Source organism: Panicum virgatum, chromosome 8K, assembly GCF_016808335.1.
Source record: "Panicum virgatum strain AP13 chromosome 8K, P.virgatum_v5, whole genome shotgun sequence".
NCBI lineage: Eukaryota > Viridiplantae > Streptophyta > Magnoliopsida > Poales > Poaceae > Panicum > Panicum virgatum.
The window spans coordinates 50,203,643-50,228,071 of NC_053143.1; the positions used below are offsets into that span (position 1 = coordinate 50,203,643).

General features: G+C 47.3%; 1 long non-coding RNA gene across 13 annotated transcripts; it reads right to left on the reverse strand.

The window, feature by feature from the left end:
- Positions 1 to 1,989: 1,989 nt before the first annotated feature.
- On the reverse strand, positions 1,990 to 21,013 carry LOC120645061. Of its 13 annotated transcripts, none has more exons than XR_005664099.1 (12): positions 20,723 to 21,013; positions 20,542 to 20,628; positions 19,854 to 19,907; positions 13,267 to 13,508; positions 12,953 to 13,169; positions 12,335 to 12,707; positions 12,156 to 12,247; positions 11,704 to 11,988; positions 11,459 to 11,612; positions 10,861 to 11,085; positions 3,240 to 3,380; positions 2,010 to 2,024 (listed from the first exon to the last, which is right to left on the reverse strand). It is a non-coding gene; the product is annotated as an uncharacterized LOC120645061 (long non-coding RNA). The 13 variants fall into 13 exon arrangements; XR_005664101.1 differs by lacking the exons at positions 2,010 to 2,024; positions 3,240 to 3,380 and adding exons at positions 9,125 to 9,471; positions 13,596 to 13,708; XR_005664100.1 differs by lacking the exon at positions 3,240 to 3,380 and having other exon boundaries at positions 1,990 to 2,024; positions 20,723 to 21,012.
- Positions 21,014 to 24,429: the final 3,416 nt, after the last annotated feature.

A 24,429-nucleotide genomic window follows, 5' to 3' on the forward strand; every position in this document is an offset into this window, starting at 1 on the left:
AAACGAAAAAGAAGGGTCAAGTTGCATAATGTCATCCCATAACCGGATCGAGAGGTGCCAACAAACAGAGGACAGGCACATAAGGGTTTTTTTTTCGGCCTGCGACAGCAGAGATTCATTGCATATGCTACTAGCATAAAACACAGTATATCAACCATAAAGCACCAACCACTTCCAATTCTGAGAGACGGAGTGGATAATAAAAATCAAACTGCAGCACAAGAATGGAACTCGCAGATCTTTTCAAGATTCCTAGTCTGTTTTTGCCTTTGTTCTCTGCTACTTTCTCCCGTCAGGCCGTCACAGCATTATCACTTGTTAAATCCCACTTTAGGAAAAACTTGAGCCTCCCTATATCCCAAGTTGTCATTTTCTTTGAATCCCGAGCAACATCACGCTCAAGCAACGTCATGTTGGATATATAGTACGACAATAGGATGCCACAAACACCATCCTACCAGCCCATAGTTATCCTTTTCTTTTCCTATTATTGTAATCCCAGTGCCAACCTTCACCAAGAATAGCTACACCAGCAGCCACCTGAACGCACGCCACATTCCAACTTCAGGCGTCAGCTGCATGACTGGCTACCCTGACGTCAGACAATGAATGGCACTTGCCGGCCTACCTCGCCTCGGATGCGGCTGCCTGCAGCAGTTCTTAAATAATAAATAGGGATGGAAACGGTAAGAAAATTGAAAAATGGATATCCGAGATATCCGGATCCGTTTCCATACGTATCCGATCCGTTTCCATCCTAAGGGATGGGAACCGGAAGGGAACAGGAAAACGGATATCCGAGATATCCGAATTCATTTCTATACGTATCCGATCCGTTTCCACCCTTAATAATAAATACTGAATTGGCAATGGGACCGCGGAACGTGCGTTCAGACGTACTCCGTTCCAAATTATAAGTTATTTATTTTTTTCTACTACAAATTTGATCATTTATTTTATTTAAAAATTTATGCAAAATATCATTTTTTGTTGTAACTCCTTATCGATACAAGTTCTTCAAAAATAATATAAATCTATTATATTAATAAGGGAGTGTTAAAAGAAGCCACCACGTTCGCCGAGAGGGTCTAGAAATTCCCAATGTAATCTGAAAAAGAGAAGAATTTGCACCGTCGGATTTTATGAAGATCTAACGATCCAAATTAATCTATTATATTAATAAAGGAGTGTTAAAAGAAGCCACCACGTTCGCCGAGAGGGTCTAGAAATTCCCACGTTAATCTGAAAAAGGGAAGAATTTGCACCGTCGGATTTTATGAAGATCTAATGGTCTAAATTAATTAAAAGAGTCCATATTAAATTTAGAGGTGTAGAAATTCCCATGTTAATCTAAAAAAGAGAAGGATTTGCACCATCGGATTCTATTAAAATCTAACGGTCTAAATTAATTAGAAGAGTCCATATTAAATTTAGGGGTCTAGAAATTCACACGTTAAACTAAAAAGAGAAGGATTTGCACCGTCGGATTTTATGAAGATCTAATGGTTCAAAGTAATCATAAAAATCCATGTTAATTCAATAAAGATGCAGCGAGAGCTGTCTTCTACGTGCGGGGATGTGTTTCCAGGTGGCCGGGAGGTTGCTTCAGTGCTTCGCAGGACGGCTCGCTTGATCTGGTGGGAGGCATGTGTGCATCACTGAAACAGACCGAGTTCCCGAGAGGAGAACCCGACTCTCTGTATCGTCGTGATAGTCCCTGGATCGGTAGCTATCACATACAGAACTCATTTCAATCGAATATTACAGATATAACTCACGTTTACAACATCACATGGATTTAATTATTACATAATCCAAAGGATTGTACTACGATTCTCAGAGTACAAGCCCCTTGGGCTAAAAGAAAACAAACAGAAAGCGGAAACGGTGTCTAGTCTTCTGGGCAACTTCATCTTCACGAATTCTCTCCACAGGCAGCTCGGAGTGTAGCTCGGGCCATCCTTCACATCTTTTTTTCTTCATCGTCCTGTCGACTCCTTCACTCGGATCCTGCATCTATCAGGCTATCCCCAATGACGGGATAGGTTCACGTCACCATCCGTATGCAAACTTTATGTGGATGCAAACGGTATAAGAGTAATGCCAAGGATAGGCCGTGGTTTCTTATGCAAGCAATATATGTATAAGTCATCCAAATCACCTTTCAACACGGGCAGCCCCGGCAACCCGGACTCCCGGTCTCCTATCTTCCACTACAACTGTCTCAACCCTAGGTCGGTGCGGAAACTCCCTCTCCCCGCACCTCAGCTGCTATCCAAGCAGGAAAGTGGACTAGAGGGAGGTAGAAAAGTATATGTGGATCTAACTACATTTGTGGGGCCAGATCCAGAGTTGTATATGATCGAGTACGCGGCTATACGTATAGTTTTCACCCTGCAGGGGTTGTACACCTGTACCCACTCGCCCCGTCGCCAGCCGACCCGTCGGCCGACAGGCTCCGAGGCACCAGTCAACGAAACTAACGGCTACGGCACCATCCTACTCCCGGTCTGGGGCGCGTCCTCCCGCAGAAGGTCGCCCAGGGCTGTGAAGCTATCTAGAATGGAATCTCCATGGATCCTGCAATCAGGGGCGATAGGGTCCTGCCCTCTCCCCCTGACACTGAAACACTATCCTCCTACAGTAATGGTGTCGCGCATAGCTAGCTCGGGTTGGGTCCCCCCTCATAAAGGATAAGTGGTGTGCACGTTTGACAAAGTTCCGTCACTAGGGCCACAAAGTCAAGTTCTTCATCCAGCCGAGGCGAGCGTCTTCGTCCAAAGTAGCATTCCGTCAACACGGTCTGCAATCGATACCCAATACAAGTATCTCCTCCAAAACTACACCTCTACTATGTTCCCACAGGAATGGTCTAGCACCCGCCATAGGTGCCCGTCACCCATCACAGGTGCTCACAGGATCGTGCCCAACACACAATCCCCGGCTCCTGATCCGAAGATTAGGGAAAGGGTCCACTCGCCCCTGCTGTAACCTAATCACCAACTCCCATATATGTGGAGGCATCTTCCAGTAAGCAAGGATTATCACATCATATATTCCAATACCCCAAATCTCACTCATAGTAGCAATAGCATACAACCAATCACATCTAAGCATGGGAATCAAGGAATACGGTAAATAAATGGCCATGCAAGCTCATCTCATCACACTCAATTTGGGAGCGTAGCGTATCTAGCAAGCAATGCCTAATAGGTATTCAATCGCGGATGGGCGTGAACCTGATAGTCCTTCGTAGTCTTCCTTGATCTTTGACGTCTTCTAGTCGTTCGGTACGTCCTTCTGGGTCCTCCGGGTGTCGAGGTAGTCCTTCTGGATCTTCTAGTCGTCCGGGACGTCGGTCAACTCCTCCACATCAGGACCTAATCGTAATTATATATAAATACAAGGACCAAAGTGCGAGAATGGACAAAACAGGCTCAAAAGAGATCCAACTCACAACAAAATCTATTCTAACGCGTAGATCATATTTTTAGAAGAATTATGAAACTAGTTTCATATTTTTCGGAACTACGGTTGAATTACTATGAATTTTCTAAGATTAAAGCCTTTTCTGGAATTAACAAATGATTATCAAAAAAGAAAAAACACAAAGGTGACACGTGGCAGCACCAGAGCGTGCCACGTGGCATGATGATGTCAGCATGACGTCACCAGGTGGGTCAGCTCTACTGACGTCAGCAGTGGGCCCTGCTGACGTCATCGTTGACCAAGTCAATGTTGACCATTGACTGGTCAACCGGGTCAGTGGGGTCCGCAAGTCAGTGGGTCCCGCTGGTCAGTCGCACATCAGACACTTACAAGCAGGGCCCGCGTGTCAGGTTAAACCAGAAGAAGGAGAAAAGGAAAAAGGGTTATTGGGCCGGAAGAGATCTGGCAGCCCAACAAGGCTCGGCTCGCACAGGTGGGCGGCTCGGCCTGCGGCTTGCAGGCCGATTGGGACAGAGGCTCAGACGTGACGGGCTGGCTCGGCGTCGGCTCGAACGAACTGGGCTAATAGGGCAGTGGCGGCCCAAACCTTCTTTCTCCTTCTCTTTTCTTTCTCTTTGCTTCTTTCTTCTCTGGTTGACGGGGCTGGCCCACCTGTCAGTGTCTCCTCCCTTCCTTCCTCTTCTCCTCTGCTTCCTCCCACAGTGGACATGACCGCCGGGCTTCAGTGGCGGCGACGAAGCGGTTGCAGGTCGTCGGCGAGGAGGGGTAGAGGCGGTGAGGTGGTCGCGCGTCCCGTGGTGAGGGCGAGGCAAGGGTCTGGCCTTGAGGGCGACGATGGCTCGGTGGGGATCCCCGGCGGTGCTTCACGGCGGCAAGGTAACGGCAGAGCGGGGACAACGGGGGCGAACTAGGTTCGCGGCGGCAGCACAAGGACGGGGTCGCGATTCGTCAGAAGGCCAACACCGGAATGCGCGCGCGAGCCCTTGGCAAGGCCGAGGCAGCGGCGCAGCGATTGGATCGGGTCAGCAGGTCGGGTGTGTGCGCGCGAGCGCGATGCGGGGGTGCGCGTGGCTAGGGCAGAACAAGGCGTGCGCACGCGTCGGGCGTGGACACGGCGCAGCGGGACGCGCCTCGCGGCGAGGTTGGGTGGAGAGGCATGCGCGCTCGTGCGTGCGCCTGGGATACCAGAGCGTGGCACGGCAGCGCGGAAGGCATCGACGGAGCAGAGCATGAACGACGTCAAGGAAAAGGCAGGGCCAGTGCGTGCACGTGGTCTGGCAAGGTGGCAGAACATGGTGAGGCCGACTGCGCGGCAGGTCTAACGGTAGCGAGTCGCGTGCGCACGGGGTCCGGCATTCCGGGCCCGAGGCGCCGACGTCGAGGCACAAGTGAGGCTTTCGTGCGCGTTCGCGAGCGGAACGCGGGCGTTCCCGGTCCACCGCGACGCAGTGAGGGCCATAGCAGGGCTGGGTTGTCGAGGCGGAGTTGGAACGTGATGGTGGTGCAGCAAGCACGCCATATGCGTCGCGCTAGGTGTGCGTGGGCTTGGACTGGTGGCTGCCTGCAAGGTGTTCGATGAAATGCCCAAAAGAGCTGGCCTTGCGACGATGCGGCTGTGTTCATGTCCAGGAGGTCGTGGCAAGGCTCGGTTTCTCTATGGCTGTGCGTGTGCGTGTTGTGGTGTTGAAAAAAGGGCGACCTTGGGCGGTTTCCATGAGCTTGCGCGTCGGGCATGGCCATGGCAAGGCCATGGCGTGGCCACGGCGGTGGTGCAACGCCACGAGGACAAACGACGGCGGTCTGCAGGGTGGAACGTGGCGCGTTGGGTCCCTGCAAGTGGAAAAGATAGGACAGGGTGCTATGGCTTTCTACAGACGGTTCATCGGCATGTCGCCGGCAACACACAGGGACTGGAACGGAGGCTAGGAAAGGCGACCTACCGATTCGGGTTGGGGACGACGAGAACGATGCAGTGACGAGGTGAGGCCGGGCGAGGTCGCAGCCGTGCCGTGCCGAGCTGCTGCGTTGACGACGGCGTACGGGGCGCAGGCATGGTGAAGGGGCTCCGGTGGCGACGTCCTCGTCACGCCCGGCCCTGGGCGTAGCAGCGGCGTCCCTGGGTGTCGGCGTCGCCGGGCGGCGGCTCCTCCTCCTTGGCTTGACGACAATGGCGGCGATGTGGTCCAGCGCGTCCTCCTCCTTCTCCCCTGCTTCTTCTTTTCCCCCTCACGACCCTCTCTTCCTCTCTGTTCCAAGAAGCGGCGACGGCTTGGGGGAAGAGGAACTCGGGGCCTAGGGTTCCGAGGGCGGCTGCAGCGGGTCTTTTAGGCGGCTGGCTAGGGCACGGACGCCGATGGACGGCTGGGGCAGCTCGGCGCGGACACCCGGGACGCGTGGCTCGCATCTAGCTGCGGCGCGGGGGATTGGGCTTGGCGCTGGGCGAGCAGGCGGTCAAGGGAGCAGGGGAAAAGCAAAAAGAGGCGGTTCAGGCGGGCAGGTGCTAGCTGGGTGGCGCCTCCACCGATTTGGCGTGGAGTGGGGAGGGCGCGCGCGCGGTGCCGCGCTGGCGGAGTCGGGGAAAAGACGAGACGGAGGAGGAAGAGGAACAAAGGAGGGTGGCTGCCAGGTGGGGTCCGCCTGTAAGCGATACAAGGAGGAGAGGTGGCGTGGGGGTCTGTTGGGCTGGTTGTGTTGGGCCGCGGGGTAGGTTCTTGGGCCGTGCAGAGTGGGCTGCGAGGCAGGCCAAAAGGGCAACTAGGTCAAGTTGTGTGCAGGCCTCTTATGACCTTTGGGCTGAACCGGGTTTTGGGTCGACGCTAGGTCTAGGTGGGTTGGGCTAGACCGAACTGGGTCGGCTTTGGTCTCGCGGTCTGGGTCACGGATTTAATTTGAATGGATCATTTCAAATTAAATCCCACACAACATGATTAGCATTTGAATTTAAATTGAGGGGCACACCTCAATTTAAATTCCACACAATTTTCAAGCAAGAAAAACAAACCCAAATCGAATTCGAGTAAACAAGGTAGAGCCAATAAAATTCAAGTAACTCCAAATATTTTCACACTAGCAAAAATAATTCCTTAATTCAAATCAAAGTTTTAATTTACTAGGAATTTAGAGAGGTATAATTCCTACTTAGATGAATTATTTACAGCACCAACACAAAAAAAATTGAAATCCACATTTTTCGACTTTATAACATTCCGGAAAAATCCGAGATATTACAATCACACTGTTTCATACTGGTGCCACAAAACCACACGAGAGGACAACGGTGTTGCAGCGGCGAGCTAATAAGGCAGACGGGAACGGGAGGATGCACGCGGCATGTGTGCATCATGCATTCATGTGTGCATCTGCACGCTTGCCGCCCTGAAGAACAAGCCCAGCTGCGGCAGTGAGCGGGATTGGATTGATTGCCGAGAGCCCGAGACACACACGGACGGGCCGCACACACGGGCAACAAGAGTTCATGCAGCCGCAGCACAGCAGTAGGCAGTCCCAGTATGGCGGATGCAGCAAAACAATGGAGGGGCCTAAGCTCCTCCCTCCTCAATCTCTCCATTTTTTCTTATGGTTGACGTGAAATCCTGTCGACACATCGAATGCGCTAGATCGTGCGGGTCGCGAACAGACCGAATCGCCGTGAGGCTGCGCAGACCGGTTTAGCTACCCTGTCAAATCGGATTCCTCGGGTTTGGCCTAGATCGATCGTTTGATAGGGGATAACTACCACGCTTATGTGATAGAGGACGGTTAAGTTTACTTATAAACCAGTAAAAGGATAACTAACACACTTACGTGATGAAAAATAACTACAATTATTAAAATATTTCATATACCATAACATATTATTTACCTATGTGTACTTGGAAAGAGACCAGTCAATAAATAAAGAGTTAAATACACCAGCGGCCCTCGAACTTGTCCTGATGTGCCACTTAGGTCCACGAACTCGCAAAATCGAAATCTAGCACCCTGAACTTGTTAAGTTGTGTCATTTTAGTCCATACCCCTTCACATGGCGCCACGTGGCATGCACATATGCAAAAAAACCCTTCAAAGTTACTATCTTCTACCTTCACCCCCTCACTCCCCTCCTCCCTTCTTCTCCCTCCCAGACCCCGGCCCCTGCTCGACGCGCCGCCCTCCCTGCCCCGGCAGCGAGCCGTCGCACCCCCCCTGCTCCCTCGTCGGCGGCGGCGCCTGGGAGCGACAGCGCCGTCCACGCTGTGCCCCATCTCTGGCCCTCTCCGCCGCGGGAGGGAGGACCGGGCGGAGCACGCGGCGGCTCCACGCCAGCACCCCTGCCTCCTGCCCTATCTCCTCCGCCTCGGCTTGGCCCCGGCGGCGGCGAGTTACTGCAGCGGCAGGTGGCCGGCCCCTCCTCGCGAGCTCCTGTGGCCGTGGCCACATCCGGCGGTGCAGGGGCTCGCAGCCGCAAGTGCAGGGCTCGTGGCGGCGGCAGAGGAGCAGGGGACGGCGGTGCGGGTCCGTGGCTGCGCGAGCTTGGGGCCACGGCGGCGGGCGTGGATCTACGGTGGCACACAACGCCGGGCTCGGGTCCATGGCGGTGCGAGGAGCTTGAGGCCGCGGGGGCTCCGGACCGCAGCAGCGCGAGGAGCTCGGGGCCGCGGCGGAGGATGTGCGTCGACGGCGGCGGGAGCAGCTCGGGGTCGCACGGCCAGGTGCTAGTCCGAGGCGACGCGAGGAGCTCCAGGCCATGGCGGTGCGAGGAGCTCGGGACCGCGGTGGCTTTGGACAGCAGCAGCGCGAGGAGCTCGGGGTCGCGGCGGCGGGGCGAGTCTGCTGCAGCGCACGACGACGGGCTCTTGTCCGCGGCGGCGTGAGGATCTTGGGGCTGCGGCGGGCTCGGGTCGGCGGCGGCGGGCGCAGGTCAGCAGCGGCGCGAGGATCCAGAGGCCGCAACAGCGGCGTGCCGCGGCGCCGGCCCTGCTCGCCACCGGTCCTCCCCCGCCGCCCGGATCTGCTCAGAGCCGCGCCGCGGGCGCCGCGAACGGGAGCGAGGCCGAGGCGGCGGCGAGGCGGGCCCAAGCCCCCGCGGGGCTCGCGGCCGCGCCCGCGTGCGGGGTGTGGAGTAGCGCGCGCGAGGAGGGAGATGGTGGGACGAGCTCGGTGCGGCAGAGGGAGGAGGGAGGAGGAGGGAGGAAGGAGGGGGCGGCACGCCGCCGCCACGAGCTCGGCCATGCCATGGCCTCCACCGCAGTGCCGCGGCGGCGCTCCTGGCGGCCTCTGGTGGCAGCGGCGGCGCTTGTGGGGGAGGAGAGAGGTGAAAGTGATGAGGAGGACGTAGATATAGAAGATGAAAAAACTCAAGGGCTTTTTTGCATATATTCATGCCCCTTGAAGGGGTATGGACTAAAGTGACACAACTTAACAAGTTCAGGGTGCTAGATTTCGATTTTGCGAGTTCGTGGACCTAAGTGGCACATCAGGACAAGTTCGAGGGCCGTTGGTGTATTTAACTCATAAATAAAATAAAGGTATATGGAGTTCACCCATGACAACATAACCTGGCTTGGCTTAACACAATTATTAAAATATTTCATATTCTATAGCATATATATATATATGTGTACTTGAAAAGGTACCGATCAATAAATAAAATTATAGGACTCGGATAAGAAAAAGATTCCAGCCAAGTAAATAAATAGATGATCAACTAGCATATTTCAAACAACAACATAACCTATGAGGCATTTTGCACATCTTGATCGCTTGCGTTCCTGCGCCAGGTTGTTTTGATTTCTTTCTCGGCCGATACTCCACTTCCCAAGAATTCAAGTCGCTCGCTGCGCATCCCAGCCGGAGCCGTGGCGTGTCCTAGCCGGAGCCGCCGTGCTGTTGCCGCAGCCTTGTGGGCAAACGCCGCACGACATGACCGGAGCAGCTGCTCCAATCACACGCCAACAAAAAACATGAGCCTGCAGCCGACAGGATAACCCTGGGAGGACTCGGGCAGTCGAGCTACACAGTGAATTTCTCCATGAAGGGCATCTGATGCGGAAAATGCTAACCGATTTCAAATGTATGGATAAAGAAAATGTGAGAGGGAAAAATCAGCAGAAATAGCCGGAGAAATTAGAAGTCCAAGAAAAATATTAGAGACACCTGCAAAACACACCTGGAAATATCCATTGCTGATATGACACAACTCTAAAGTGGGCTAATTTATGTGATGAGATGAGCCAAGAAAAATAAAACAAAAATCAAAGTGAAAAAAAACCACGGCTGGCCCAAATAAAAAACTTTATCCATCTGAACTTCTTAAAGAAACATTTATATATTAATATACCATATATATAAAAGATTTTGCAAAGAAAGGCTAAATAAAGATTCAAAATATTATAAGGCATAAATTAAAGCAAGTTAAAAGTTGTAGCCTTCTGCAACATCACTACCACATTTATATAAATATATATTTAATAACTACATATAAAAAACTTTGTAAAAGAAAAAAATGTATTCAAGGTGACCACATCTTACAATTAACCATCGGACTTACATGCTAAAAAATGCACCAATGTTCAAGGCGATCCAATATTAAAATTAATCTCCAAATTGAGACATTAAAAGGTATATGAGAATATGCCAAAGGGATATAGAAAAAAAATGAAAATTCAATATCATTCGGTCAAGAAAAATTATAAAAAACTAGCTACTCGCGCTATTAGCGCGGGCCACCTTGCTAGTTTAACAATATTTGAACAAATTTTTTAAATAAAACGAGTGGTCAAATTTGGTGTCAAAAAAGTTAAACGACGACTTTATTTGAAACTGAGGGAGTGCTAACGTGACGCTAGTTTGGGATGGTTTTTGCACGACGACTTGACCCCGCGCGGCCACCAACCGGCGGCGCAAGGCGTTATTGGGCTTCACCTCGAGACACTCTATTTAATGTAGGCCCTGACGAGGCATTGCATGTCAATCCGGAACTGTACATGTGAACACTGATAAACTATACTTGCCCACCATGTGATTGTGATCGTCGGTTTCCAATAATCAACAACACCCCGCAAGGTGCTTTCTGGATCAGGATATGGTGGTAGCCCAGTAATCGTTCAGAACAGGGAGCAAATTAAAGCAGGGATGCCCATGCTCAGTATATGATTGGAAAATTTCGGATTTCGACACGTAATCCTAGCGCCCACCTCAATCGCCCAAGTTAGTAAGGATGGGCATGGGTCAGTTGGGCATTCGAGCAGGGCTGGGTCTATAATTTTAAGGGTCTCCGGGCAAGCAAAAAGATAAGGATCCGTTAAACTAATTTTTAGTGTCAAAATTACAATATGTAGTATGAATAATAAAAATTACTTTGCAATTATGTATAGCTCATAAAATATAACAATAGTGTAACAAAAAACTAATAATAACTATTATGATTACCTCAAATAAAAATATAATACTTCAGTTCCTTGTAAAAAACTGACTTCGGACATTTCTTGATGCAAAATCTACAAGAACTGTATCCAGATTAAGTGTCATCCAAAATATCCTTTTCAATGCTACACATAGCCAAGCCATTCAATCTTTCTTGTAACATAGTTGATCTTAAACAATTTCTCAACAGTTTCAATTTGGATAAACTTCTTCCGGCTTATGCTACTGTCACTGGAATAGTTAAGAGAATCCGGAATAGTTAAGAGAATCCGATAAGCCATGGAGATATTTGGATAGCAATCTGCAATTTTAACAAACTGAAGAATCTCAATTGATGACATCAATTCTTCTAGCAAAGATGCTTGCAATACTTTTAATTCAGAGAAAAAAATCATCCAAATCAACATCAGCCATGTTATCTTGAGAAAAAGACTACACAAAACTAGTGCAACACTTTCGTAGATTATTATCATCTAAGGACTTCAGATTTACCGAGATAAATAAGAAACCAAATATTTTTTCAAACTTCTATAGCTGTTCCTCACTGCTGCACTTCGTGTTCTCATTCTTACATCAAAACGTATCAGTTGTCGAGTTCAATTACCTGTAAGAAAACAGCTGGACCTCCTTCACAATAATTCACTGTGGATTAATATGTACAAGTATCAAGTCACTATCATACTTGCATTTGCTGTTAATGCTGCAAGGCGACTCTTTAGGCCTGCTGGAACTTCCTTTCCTAAATCACTGTAAAGATTCTGCAGGAAAGAAAATATCATTGTTAAGAAGACTAATTAGGAGCTTCCTGTCCTAATGCATTGGAGGTCAAAATTGAAATTAGATTTGTACCAATATCAAGTCATTGGTTAGTTCGCCTAACTGGTCAACACGCTCATGTAAGCCCCTATTTGCTTGCTGCAATTGTCGATTTTCTTCAGCCATGCTTCGATAAGATGCTGAATTTGATGATGCAACAGATTTTTCCTTAGCAGCAGACAGAACATCAGCCTTTTTAACAGCACCATTTGCAATGGCTACGCGTCCATGGCGCATTCCACCAGAAATTTTATACAATACTTTTCCATCCAACTCTTGCTGTCCAGAATTTTCTGTAGACTTTGCAGCATAGTCATCCTATATATAAAGCAAAAGATATCCTTAATGAAAAGTTGCATGCATCTGAACAAGTTTGGAATAGTAGCAACAATTGAAGTTGTAACATGCTTGAGAACTGGAAACACATTCAAATAATTGGTACTGAACAGTTTGGAACAATAGCAACAATTGAAGTTGTACCATACCACAATCTTTTGTGCTTTGCGGCTAACCATTGGAGCAGTTCGGCCATTTTCATCCATATTTTTAATGTAAACTCAGGGCCAAATTTTTCACCCTACAACATAAGTAATTGAGTGAGCATTGGAAGTATCAATTTTCTTCAAAATCCCATAGACAAAAGAAAAAAAAAAAGACCACATACCAGAATTTGCCTTGTCTCCCCAAATGGTCTGGATCCTCCATGATTGATTTTGAGCAATATCATCTGAAGAAAAGCGAGATTCCTGGCCTCTCTTTCGTTTTTTGAGGAAATTTTCTGAGCACCAATAACGACAAAGCTTAGGCCATACAGCATTACTACACCATTTCTGTTTGCCATCCAAATATTCTTCATAATTAAGCTCTATTGGCCGTGCCAGCTTGTCATCTATTTTCTGGTTCAACTTCTTCATGTAGTACACCTTGACAGCATCAACTCGAGCCTGGTACATCATGTCCTTCACCCTTTTCTTTAGATAGGTGTCAAGAACACGGTCAGCTTCTTCCTCTTTTCCTATATTGACCTCAAATAAACGCTACATGTGGAAAAACATGTCAAATGTCAAGTGCAAACAAACTTGAATTAAACAGATATGTACTACAATTATAAAATTTGAGGTCTTATGTATCAAATAATCCTAACTAATTAGCTGTTACAGATTTTTATTGAGAATGATTATCATGTGCCAAGAGTATAAAATATATAAATTAAATCAAGGTATCTTAGTGAACAATGACAGCAACACTTTTCGAGTAGCCTGCCAAAATACATGTTACTTACCCAAAATTCAGAAAGCACACGGTCGCCTGCTGTTTGTCCCAAATCATCCTTTCTCTATAGGAAGTAATCAGCCCACTCTAGTGCCGGACGGGTCCTAAGGACTACACCATGCTCATTCTTGTCCTGCACCAAGCCCGGGTATTCTCTCTTGATAATGACCACAAGTTGAGAAGTGTACTTGTAGCTCGACCCACGACGATCGAGATATTCAAATTGCCTATACAGCAGTGCATAATATAGGTCAGTAGTTATTATTAAATGACTCACATGTAAATAAATATGCTGCATTATTGTTAACACAATTTTGTACTCACATGTCACCAAGTGGTTCGAGGAGCACCTTTCGGCCACGGACTGGCATTTTTAACTTTGTTAGGCACCCCTGCTTCCTCCCTCTTTGCTTATCTCCATGTATAGAACTCATAGGTCCTGAATCTTTAATCCTTTGGGAGGGATTACCAGCAGCTGTTGTCCTTTGGGAGGCACCATCACATGAGTTCGTATGGGAAGTGTTCCTTTTTGACTGAACATTGCTGTGTCGAAAGCTACTCACCATCTGCACTAGGGAATTAAAGTGTTAAAATATCAATGTATTAAGTTATCCCATGTTTGCTGCCTATAACACAATATTAGAAGAACATACTCAAAGAAATCATCCATCTCAGGTATGTTAGTGAATATGTACAAGAGAGCAGCCTTGTACTCTTCGCTTGAGAGCTCACGGGTACCTCTTGGGCTAATACATCGACCCGGGTACTGAAAAACTTCAAGGTCACATACAGTTTCAAATGCGGAGGCACCATCATCATAACGAGGCATCTTGTTTTTAATTGACCGAGCGCTAGCTTTAAAACATAAGGATAGATGATTTGTAGCCTCTTCAACTAGAGAAGCCTCAACAATGCAACCCTCAACACGTGCCTTATTTCTTACTTTCTTCTTAAGTTTGTAGATAAACCTACGCATTGAGAAAAATATATCACACATAACTGGATTATGTACACAGAATTTTTACTGCTATAGTACTGATTTTCAGATTTACCTCTCATATGGATACATCCAACGGGCTTGGAAGGGACCTCCTAATTGTGCCTCATAGGGTAAATGGATGATTAAATGTTGCATAGGATTGAAAAAACCAGGAGGAAAGATCTTCTCTAGTTTGCAAAGAAGCACCGGAACATTACATTCTAGGGAGCGAACAACATCTTTACTAAGCTCTTTAGAACACAATTGCCGATAGAAAAAACTGAGCTCAGCCAAAGAATGCCATATATGCTCCGAGAGAAATCCACGGAATGCAACAGGGAGTAAACGTTCAACAAAGATGTGATAGTCATAACTCCGCCTATGCTGACTGGAAGACTCTCTCTCTCTCCTGAGTCGTCTCAGCATAGCCGGTCCCAAGCCCGGGTAAAGGAGGAGGGTTGTGTTAGGTTTTGGCAAACCAGCATAAAAAATAGCCACTCTAATGAATTTGAAACCCACAAAAAACTCGTTGGGGCGTAACCCTCTTAGCGACGCGCTACATCGGAACCCGGGTGTGGTGATAAATGGGCAAGGGCCGGGTCGCCATCCCCCCAAGGGCGCGTCGGATCGTGACCTGGGTACGATGATAAGTGAGCAAGGGTCGGGTCGTCACCTGAATGGCGCGCTACATTTACGCCCGGGTGTAGTGAAAAATGAGCAAGAGTCTTCGCACTTCCCTCGACGGGTGCGAAGGGTAAGGAAGCTAGCCGAGCCAACTAAGATTCGTATAGGTAGCTGGAACGTAGGGTCCCTAACGGGTAAGTTGCGAGAACTAGTTGATGCAGCAATTAGGAGGCGTGTAAATATTCTATGCGTTCAGGAGACTAAATGGAAGGGCCAGAAGGCGAAGGAGGTTGAGGATACTGGCTTCAAGCTTTGGTACACAGGAGCAACTCCGGGTAGGAATGGTGTAGGCATCTTGATTGATAGGAGCCTTAAGGATGGAGTCGTAGAGGTTAGAAGGCAAGGCGACCGGATTATCCTAATCCGGTTGGTAGTTGAGATTCGGTTTTGAATGTGATCAGTGACTATGCCCCTCAGGTAGGCCTTAGTGAGAGCACCAAGATGCAGTTCTGGGAAGATCTAGATAGCATGGTTAGTACCGTGCCTACCAGCGAGAAACTCTTCATAGGAGATCTCAACGGCCATGTGGGTGCGACTAATATAGGGTTCGAGCGAGTGCACGGGGGTTTTGGGTATGGTAGCAGGAGTCAAGAGGAGGAGGATGCGTTGAACTTCGCGTTAGCCTACGACTTGTTGATAGCGAATATCGTGTTTGAGAAGAGGAAATCCCATCTTGTGGCGTTTCGTAGTGGACAACACTCGAGCCAGATCGACTTTATCCTTGCTAGGAAGGAGGATAGACGTGATTGCTTAGATTGTAAGGTGATACCTTAAGGAAAGGATGCTAGGTGAGGAGCCTTGGGAAGGAGAAGACGCAGATAACATGTGGCTAAAGATGACAACATGTGTTCGGAAAGTGGCCTCAGAGGTGTTTGGCGTGAGTAGGGGAGGCAAACATGAGGGGAAAGACACCTGGTGGTGGAATGACGAGGTGCAAAGGGCTATTAAGGAGAAGGAGTGTTTCAAGCGACTACAGCTTGACAAGAGTGCAGCCAACATCGAGGGCTATAAATTAGCGAAGGGGGTTGCAAAGCGAGCTGTGAGTGTAGCAAAGGGTAAGGCATATGATGACCTGTATCAGCGGCTAAGCACGAAAAAAGGAGAGAAGGGCATTTATAGGATGGCTAGGATCCGCGAGCGGAAGACAAGAGACATCAACCAAATCAAATGCATTAAGGATGGGACAGATCGACTGCCAGTGGAGGATGAGGAGATCATGGATAGATGGAAAGAGTACTTCGACAAGTTGTTTAATGGGGAGAGTGAGGGCCCTACCCTTGAGTTAGATGACTCTTTTGACGATACCAACAGACGTTTTGTGAGGAGAATTCATGAGGTAGAGATCGGGGAGGCTTTGAAGAGGATGAAGGGAGGTAAAGCGATGAGCCCTGATGGTATCCCCATTGAGGTGTAGAGATGCCTAGGAGATAGAGCAATAGTATGGTTAACTAAGCTTTTTAATCACATTTTTCGGTCAAACAAGATGCCGGAAGAATGGAGGAGAAGTATATTAGTACCTATCTTCAAAAACAAAGGCGATGTTCAAAGTTGTACTAACTACCGTGGGATTAAGCTAATGAGCCATACGATGAAGCTTTGGGAGAGGGTTATCGAGCATCGCCTAAGAAGAGTGACAAGTGTGACCCAAAACCAATTTGGGTTCATGCTTGGAAGGTCAACCATGGAGGCGATTTTCTTAATACGACAATTGATGAAGAGATATAGGGAGCAGAAGAAGGACTTGCACATGGTCTCCATTGACCTTGAGAAGGCATATGACAAAGTACCGAGAAATGTCATGTGGTGGGCCTTGGAGAAGCACAAAGCAAGGTTTTAAAAAACGCTAGACGCTAGGTGAACGCTAGCCTATGGTTTAGAGTTTTTTGTGATTAAACATAGATTAAACGTCTTTTGTGATTAAACGACACTGTGATTAAACGCAACGCTAGGCCAAAGATTAGAGTTTAATCAAGATTAAACGTATTTTTAAAATGTTTTTTAAAACAGGGGCACAAAGTCCCAACTAAGTACATTACCCTCATTAAGGATATATACACGGATGCGACGACGTTTGTCCGGACATGTGATGGCAACACCACTGACTTTCCTATTAACATAGGCCTACACCAGGGGTCAGCATTGAGCCCTTATTTATTTGCTTTAGTGATGGATGAGGTCACAAGGGATATACAAGGTGAGATCATTTGGTGTATGCTCTTTGCTGATGATGTGGTGTTAGTTGACGAGAGCAAGGCAGGGGTTAATAGGAAGTTAGAGCTGTGGAGACACAAGTTAGAGTCGAAAGGGTTCAGACTTAGTAGGACCAAGACCGAGTATATGATGTGCGATTTCAGCGCGACTAGGCATGAGGGGGGAGACGTTAGTCTAGATGGGCAAGTGGTGGTCCAGAAGAATACTTTTCGGTATTTAGGATCAGTGCTACAAAAAGATGGCGACATTGATGAAGATGTTAGGCATAGAATTTCAGCTGGCTGGTTGAAATGGCGGCAAGCTTCTGGCATCCTTTGTGACAAGAGGATGCCACAAAAGCTAAAAGGCAAATTCTATAGGACAGCAATTCGTCCGGCGATGTTATACGGTGCTGAATGTTGGCCTACAAAAAGGCGACATGTCCAGCAACTGAGTGTAGCAGAGATGCGAATGTTGCGGTGGTTTTGCGGGCACACAAGGAGGGATAGAGTTCGGAACGAAGTTATTCGGGATAGGGTCGGGGTGGCACCAATTGAGGAGAAACTTACCCAGCATCGGCTGAGATGGTTTGGACATATCCAACGAATGCCTCCTGAGGCGCCAGTGCGTAATGGGGTTCTTGAGCGGGTCGATAATGTAAAGAGGGGTAGAGTTAGACCTAAACTGACGTGGGATGAGTCGGTTAAGAGAGACCTTAAGGATTGGAATATCTCTAAAGAGATAGTTTTAGATAGGAGCGCTTGAAGACTAGCTATCAATGTGCCTGAACCTTGAACTTATTTCTTTCGGGTTTCATCTCTAGCCTACCCCAACTTGCTTGGGAAAAAGGCTATGTTGTTGTTGTTGTTGTTGTTGTAAAGATGTGATAGTCATGACTTTTTAGGCCTAGAATCTTCCTTTGCAATAGGTTAACACCACGTCTGATGTTTGCCGCATATGCATCAGGGAACTTCAAATCTTGAAACCATTGAAGGATGGTAATCTTGTCACTTTTGTCCTCAATGCAGAATGGAGCTCTTGGCTTATCCCACTTCCCATTGCTCTTTCTTACCAATTTCAAAGAAGGCCGGCTACAAATCTCAGCTTGATCTAGCCTAGCTTTTACATTATCTTTGGTCTTGTTTGGTATGCCAAAGCATGTGTTCCATACAGCTTCACCCAAATTTTTTTTCACTGTGCATCAAGTCAATGTTGTGTGAGAGCATTAACTTTGGAAAGTATGGAAGTGTTCGAAAGCAGCTCACAAAAGTCCAATTGTGCAGTTTACCAAAACTATTTGTATCAGCTACAAGATTGTGCACTTGAGCATGCATTTCCTCCCCTGTTAAGCGCCTAGGCTGTTCCTCAAGCACCCGTGTGTTCTTACGAAATGCATTTGCTTGTTTTCTAAATGGGTGATTTTTAGGAAGGAAGCGTCTATGACAATCAAACCAGCAAGCCTTACGACCATGACGGAGTGTAAATCCTATGCAACCATATCCACATGGACATGCCAATCTTCCATGGGTGCTCCATCCAGCAAAGTCCCCATAAGCAAGGAAATCATGCACTGACCAAAGAAAAATTGCCCTCATTGGAAAGTTATGCTTCACTAAAGCATCCCATGTATTGAGCCCTCTCCACAGTTGATGAAGTTCATCAACTAATGGCTGCATTAGAATATTAAGTTTTGTACCAGGATGCTTAGGACCAGGGACAACAAGGGCAAGGAAAATATACTCAGGTCTTAGGAGCACACCTGGGGGAAGATTTAATGGAGTTACAAATACCGGCCAACAAGAGTATGTGGCAGCAGTCAAACTGAATGGTGTGAAACCATCAGTGGCAACAGCAAGCCTCACATTTCTTAAATCATTTCCGAAGTCTGGAAAGTCAATATCAAATTGCTGCCAAGCCTCTCCATCACAAGGGTGCTTCATTATACCAGATGTGAATCTATTGTGCGACTGCATTAGCTTGGAAGTTTCCACATGTCCATACAACCTTTGGAGTCTATCTGTAATAGGGAGGTACCGCAAAATTTTGCGTGCAACTTTCTTCTGACCTTCCTTATAGCGATTAGCATGACAAAAGTCACATATTTCTTTGTTCTCATTATCTTTGTAGAAAAGCATGCAGTTGTTGTAGCACACATCGATTTTGACATATGGCATATGAAGACCGTCTAACATTTTCTTTGACCGGTAGAAATTTCGTGGCAACTTAGAATCTGAAGGAAGGAGTTCATGGATTATGTCTAAGACATCATCATAATGGGCAATTGACATATTGTACATTGACTTCACCGCAAGCAAGCGAGCTACTGCAGAAAGAGATGAATGATCTGTTTTCTCATGCACCTTTTCATCCGCACTAGCAACCATTCTATAAAAGGCTTGGGTAGAGGATGATGGCTCTTCATCTAGTGCTGGTGGACATTCTCCAACCAGATCAGATAGCATATGGTCCATATGATCAACTTCATTCAGACCCTCATCATTAGCTACAGGGCTACATTCATCATGACTAAAGACATTCTCACCATGCTCTGTCCATATTTCATAACCTTCTCTAAAACCATATTTACACAAGTGAATCTCTATAGTTTGCCTTTTGGGTCTAAAGTAGTTCCGACACAGGGCACAAGGACACTTAATGGTATCATTTTCAGCCACACCCGGTAAAGAGAATGCAAAATTCAAGAATTCAGTTGTTTGATAAATCCATTCGTTAGATGGTATCATGTTCGTGGCATTTCGAGTATCTCTGTGTTCGAAATCAGAAAAATGCATCTTATTAAGCTATCTCAACACATCTTTCAAACATAAAGCCAAAGCTTGTCCTATCATTCCAGAACAGAAGACACATATGCATACCAAGATAACAAATCTGAACAGATGGTTTATAATCAATGCAAAGATGAACATATATAGGGATTCAAAAAAGCTATATGCACACAACCCATTACTACAGCAAAACAAAATGAGAACAATAATAAAAATATATGAATATTTAGTAGGTACAACACATTCAGAAATATACCACAAAGAAATTTTACCTTCAACCACAAGGATAATTCAAGCCTCTTCCTTGTGTGTAATCAGCTAATTGACTGCAACACAAATCCTCAGTACATGAGCAATTAAACATGTACCACACAAATAATTCACTATCAGTTGCAATGATGCTCAGCTATACAAAACCAGAACCTGATAGTATTTTCTTTATTGCCTAAATCTGAGTTGCTTTAAGAAGCTTAGCAATTTCATGTGTTACAGTAGTGCAACACAAGTCAGTGTGCAAAATAGTAAACTGGCACCCTCACATACACCTAAATAAACTATATGGTTCTCATTTAAAGACATATCAAAGAATCATGGTTATTTATTCTGCAACTGGTAAATGGCCAAGTGGCCAACTAACAAAGCACAAACAATAATCAAAGGAGCTTCATCTATCAATAGATTCAACAGAAAATACCATGGTAACAAAGAAATTAAGGCATTAGGAATTGAGGCATGGCATCTTAATAAAGGTCCAACGCGAAACACCATTAGGAACTACTTGTCTACCTGCATTCTCATTCATGTAAAAAGCCGACAAAAAAGCAATGACAAGCGGTGACTATCCTAACAATACTTTAAGTGCAGCAGACATATTATCCAAAAAAATATTAATTCAGATTTCATCAACATTGAGGACACAATTATGAAGCACCTTAAGGATTGCAAAATCAACATCAATACCTAAAGGATTGCAAATCTGGAATCTTTGGTCTGGTGATGTGCAGATCCAACAAATTGCCTTTACAGGTTGGGTTCCAGAGGCCTTAACTGCACTTGCAAAATCATGGTATATAGTGGTAACGTGAGACAAAATAGATCAAGACCATAATAAAAATCCTCAGATTAGGAGCGCTGGATAGACCTGGAGGCAGCGCCGGCACCTGGGAGTAGCGCCGTACCTGGGGGCGTCGGGGTTTGGCTGACCCTCGCTGCGGAGTGGCGCCCGGCGGTGTGGGCCCACAAAACCCTAGATGGGTGCGTCGGGTGTTGCTAGCAAAATGCAGAGGGAGGGGGGGTGGGGGTGCGCGCGGCGGCTTTGGTGCGGCCGCCGACGCCACCAGCAGCGACGTCCCTGCCCTCCAGTGAGCTTCAATCAGAGGAAGCAGAAGAGAGGATGGAGGAAGCCAGGGAAGGACGGAGGGGCTTGGGATGGGGAGAAGAGAGAGAGGGTCAGTTGGGATGAGGAGAAGAGAGAGGGTCAGTTGACCTTTTTGTTTTAGCGTTGAAGTCTGGGGAGTGTTTTGGCCTGCCACGGCGCCAAACTTGGTGTGGTATTTCTCTGTTTTTTTAATTTACACTGCTACCGCCTGTGTTGACTGGAAGATTTTTTTTTAATCGTTTCAACATAACCGGTCCCAAGTCCGAATAAAAGAGGAGAGTTGCGGTAGTTTTTGACAAACCAGCGGAAAAAAAAGCCACTCTAATAGATATGAAACCCATAAAAAACTTGTTGGAGCATAAGCCTCTAAGCGACGCGCTACATTAGAATCCGGGTGTGGTGTTAAATGGGCAAGGGCCGGGTCGTCACCCCCAAGGGCGTGTCGTATCGCGACTTGGGTACGATGATAAATGAGCAAGGGTCGGGTTGTCACAGCCTGAGTGCCGTGCTACATCTACGCCTGGGTGTAGTGAAAAATGAGTAAGGGTCTTCGCACTTCCCTCGACGGGTGCGAAGGGTAAGGAAGCTAACTGAGCCAACTAGGATTCGTATTCGACGGGTGCGAAGGGTAAGGAAGCTAGCTGGGCCAACTAGGATTCGTATAGTTAGCTGGAACGTAGGGCCCCTAACGGGTAAGTTGCGAGAGCTAGTTGATACAGCATTTAGGAGGCGTGTAAATATTCTATGTGTTCAGGAGAGTAAATGGAAGGGCCAGAAGGCGAAAGATGTTGAGGGTACTGGCTTCAAGTTTTGGTACATGGGGGCAACATCGGGTATGAATGGTGTCGGTATCTTGATCAATAGGAGCCTTAAGGATGGAGTCGTAGAGGTTAAAAGGCGAGACGATCGCATTATTCTGGTCCGGTTGGTAGTTGGAGTTTTGGTTGTGAATGTGATCAGTGCCTATGCCCCTTAGGTAGGTCTTAGTGAGAGCACCAAGAAGCAGTTCTGTGAAGATCTGGATAGTATAGTCAATACCGTGCCTATCAGCGAGAAACTCCTCATAGGAGGAGATCTCAACGGCCATGTGGGTGCGACTAATGTAGTGTTCGAGCAAGTGCACGGGGGTTTTGGGTATGGTAGCAAGAGTCAAGAGGGGGGAGGATGTTTTGAACTTCGCGTTGGCCTACGATTTGTTGATAGCGAATACCCTTTTTAGGAAGAGAGAATCCCATCTTGTTACCTTTCGTAGTGGACAACACTCGGGCCAGATCGACTTTATCTGTAACGACCCGGCCCGGGAGAACGGCTAAGATTTACTCTACATGTTGAGTAAACCACACCTGCTAAATAACTTTCTTGCGCTTTCGTCCTCGCTTCGCGCAAAAGGTTGCAACCGGAGTTATTCAGCTTCCCCGGACCTGGTATTTAAGCTGGTCTGGACTCAACTCAACTTCCAGTACGGGACTAAATTCGCGCCGCTACAGTAGCTATTATAGTAACTCCGAATTTGGCCCGGCCTATCTGGCCCATGGGCTGTTACAATCATCCCCCTTAGGACTCGACGTCCCCGTCGAGTACCAGACCAACCTAAATACCACCAGGATCTCCTCTCTTGGCCACGTCCCATACGTCTAATGCTAACGGTCCCATGTGCCATGTCCGTGCGCCCAGTGCCAATAGTCCTTGTGCGACGTCCGTGCCTCGCACGCGCCCGCCCACATGCCGGTGGCATCTGCGACCACGCGCCTGTGCTCATGGCCGCGCACTTATGCCCGTATGTGACGCGAAACTGCGAGAGTCGGCTCTGATACCACTGTAAGGATCCGGCACGGGAGAACGGCTAAGATTTACTCTACATGTTGAGTAAACCACACCTGCTAAACAACTCTTTTGCGCTTTCGTCCTCGCTTCGCGCAAAAGGTTGCAACCGGAGTTATTCAGCTTCCCTGGATCTGGTATTTAAGCTGGTCTGGACTCAACTCAACTTCCAGTACGGGACTAAATTTGCGCCGCTACAGTAGCTGCTACAGTAACTCTGGATTTGGCCCGACCTATCTGTCCCATGGGCAGTTATATTATCCTTACTAGGCGGAAGGATAGACGGGATTGCTTAGATAGTAAGGTGATACATTGGAAGTGTGTTGTCCCTCAACACAAGCTTGTGATGGCGGACTTTCATTTTCGGGTACGTGTCCACCGAGACAAACATGCCAAGTTTGCGAGAACGAAGTGGTGGAAGCTTAGAGGGGAAGCAACGCAAATGTTTAAGGAGAGGATGCTAGGTGAGGGGCCTTGGAAAGAAGGAGAAGATGCAGATAATATGTGGCTAAAGATGGCAATATGTGTTCGAAAGGTGGCCTTAGAGGTATTTGGCGTGAGTAGGGGAGGCAAATAGGAAGGGAAAGACACTTGGTGGTGGAATGACGAGGTGCAAAGGGCTATCAAGGAGAAGAAGGAATGTTTCAAGCGCCTCCACCTTGACAAGAGTGCAGCCAACATCAAGGGCTATAAATTAGCGAAAAAGGCTGCAAAGCGAGCTGTGAGTGTAGCAAAGGGAAAAGCGTATGATGACCTGTATCAGCAGCTAGGCACAAAGGAAGGGGAGAAGGACATTTATAGGATGGCTAGGATCCGTGAGCGGAAGACAAGAGACATCAACCAAATCAAATGCATTAAGAATGAGACAGATCGACTTCTAGTGAAGGATGAGGAGATCAAGGGCAGATGGCAAGAGTACTTCGACAAGTTGTTTAATGGGGAGAATGAGGGACCTACCCTTGAGTTAGAAGACTCTTTCGGCGATACCAACAGACGCTTTGTGAGGAGAATTCAGGAGACATAGATCGGGGAGGCTCTGAAGGGGATGAAGGGAGGTAAAGCGATGGGCCCTGATGGTATACCCATTGAGGTGTGGAGATGCCTAGGTGACAGAGCGATAGTATGCTTAACTAAGCTTTCTAATCTCATTTTTCGATCAAACATGATGCCTGAAGAATGGAAGAGAAGTATATTAGTACCAATCTTCAAAAACAAGGGAGATGTTCAGAGTTGTACTAACTATCGTGGGATTAAGCTGATGAGTCATACGATGAAGCTCTTGTTGAGGGTTATCGAGCACCGCCTAAGAAGAGTGACAAGTGTGACCCAAAATCAATTTGAGTTCATGCCTGGAAGGTCGACGATGGAGGCGATTTTCTTAATACGACAGTTGATGGAGAGATATAGGGAGCAGAAGAAGGATTTGCACATGGCCTTTATTGACCTAGAGAAAGCGTAAGACAAAGTACCAAGAAATATCATGTGGTGGGCCTTGAAGAAGCACAAAGTCCCAACTAAGTACATTACCCTCATCAAGGATATGTACAAGGATGCGATGACGTCTGTCCGGACATGTGATGGCGACACTACTGACTTTCCTATTAATATAGGCCTACATCAGGGGCAGCATTGAGCCCTTATTTATTTGG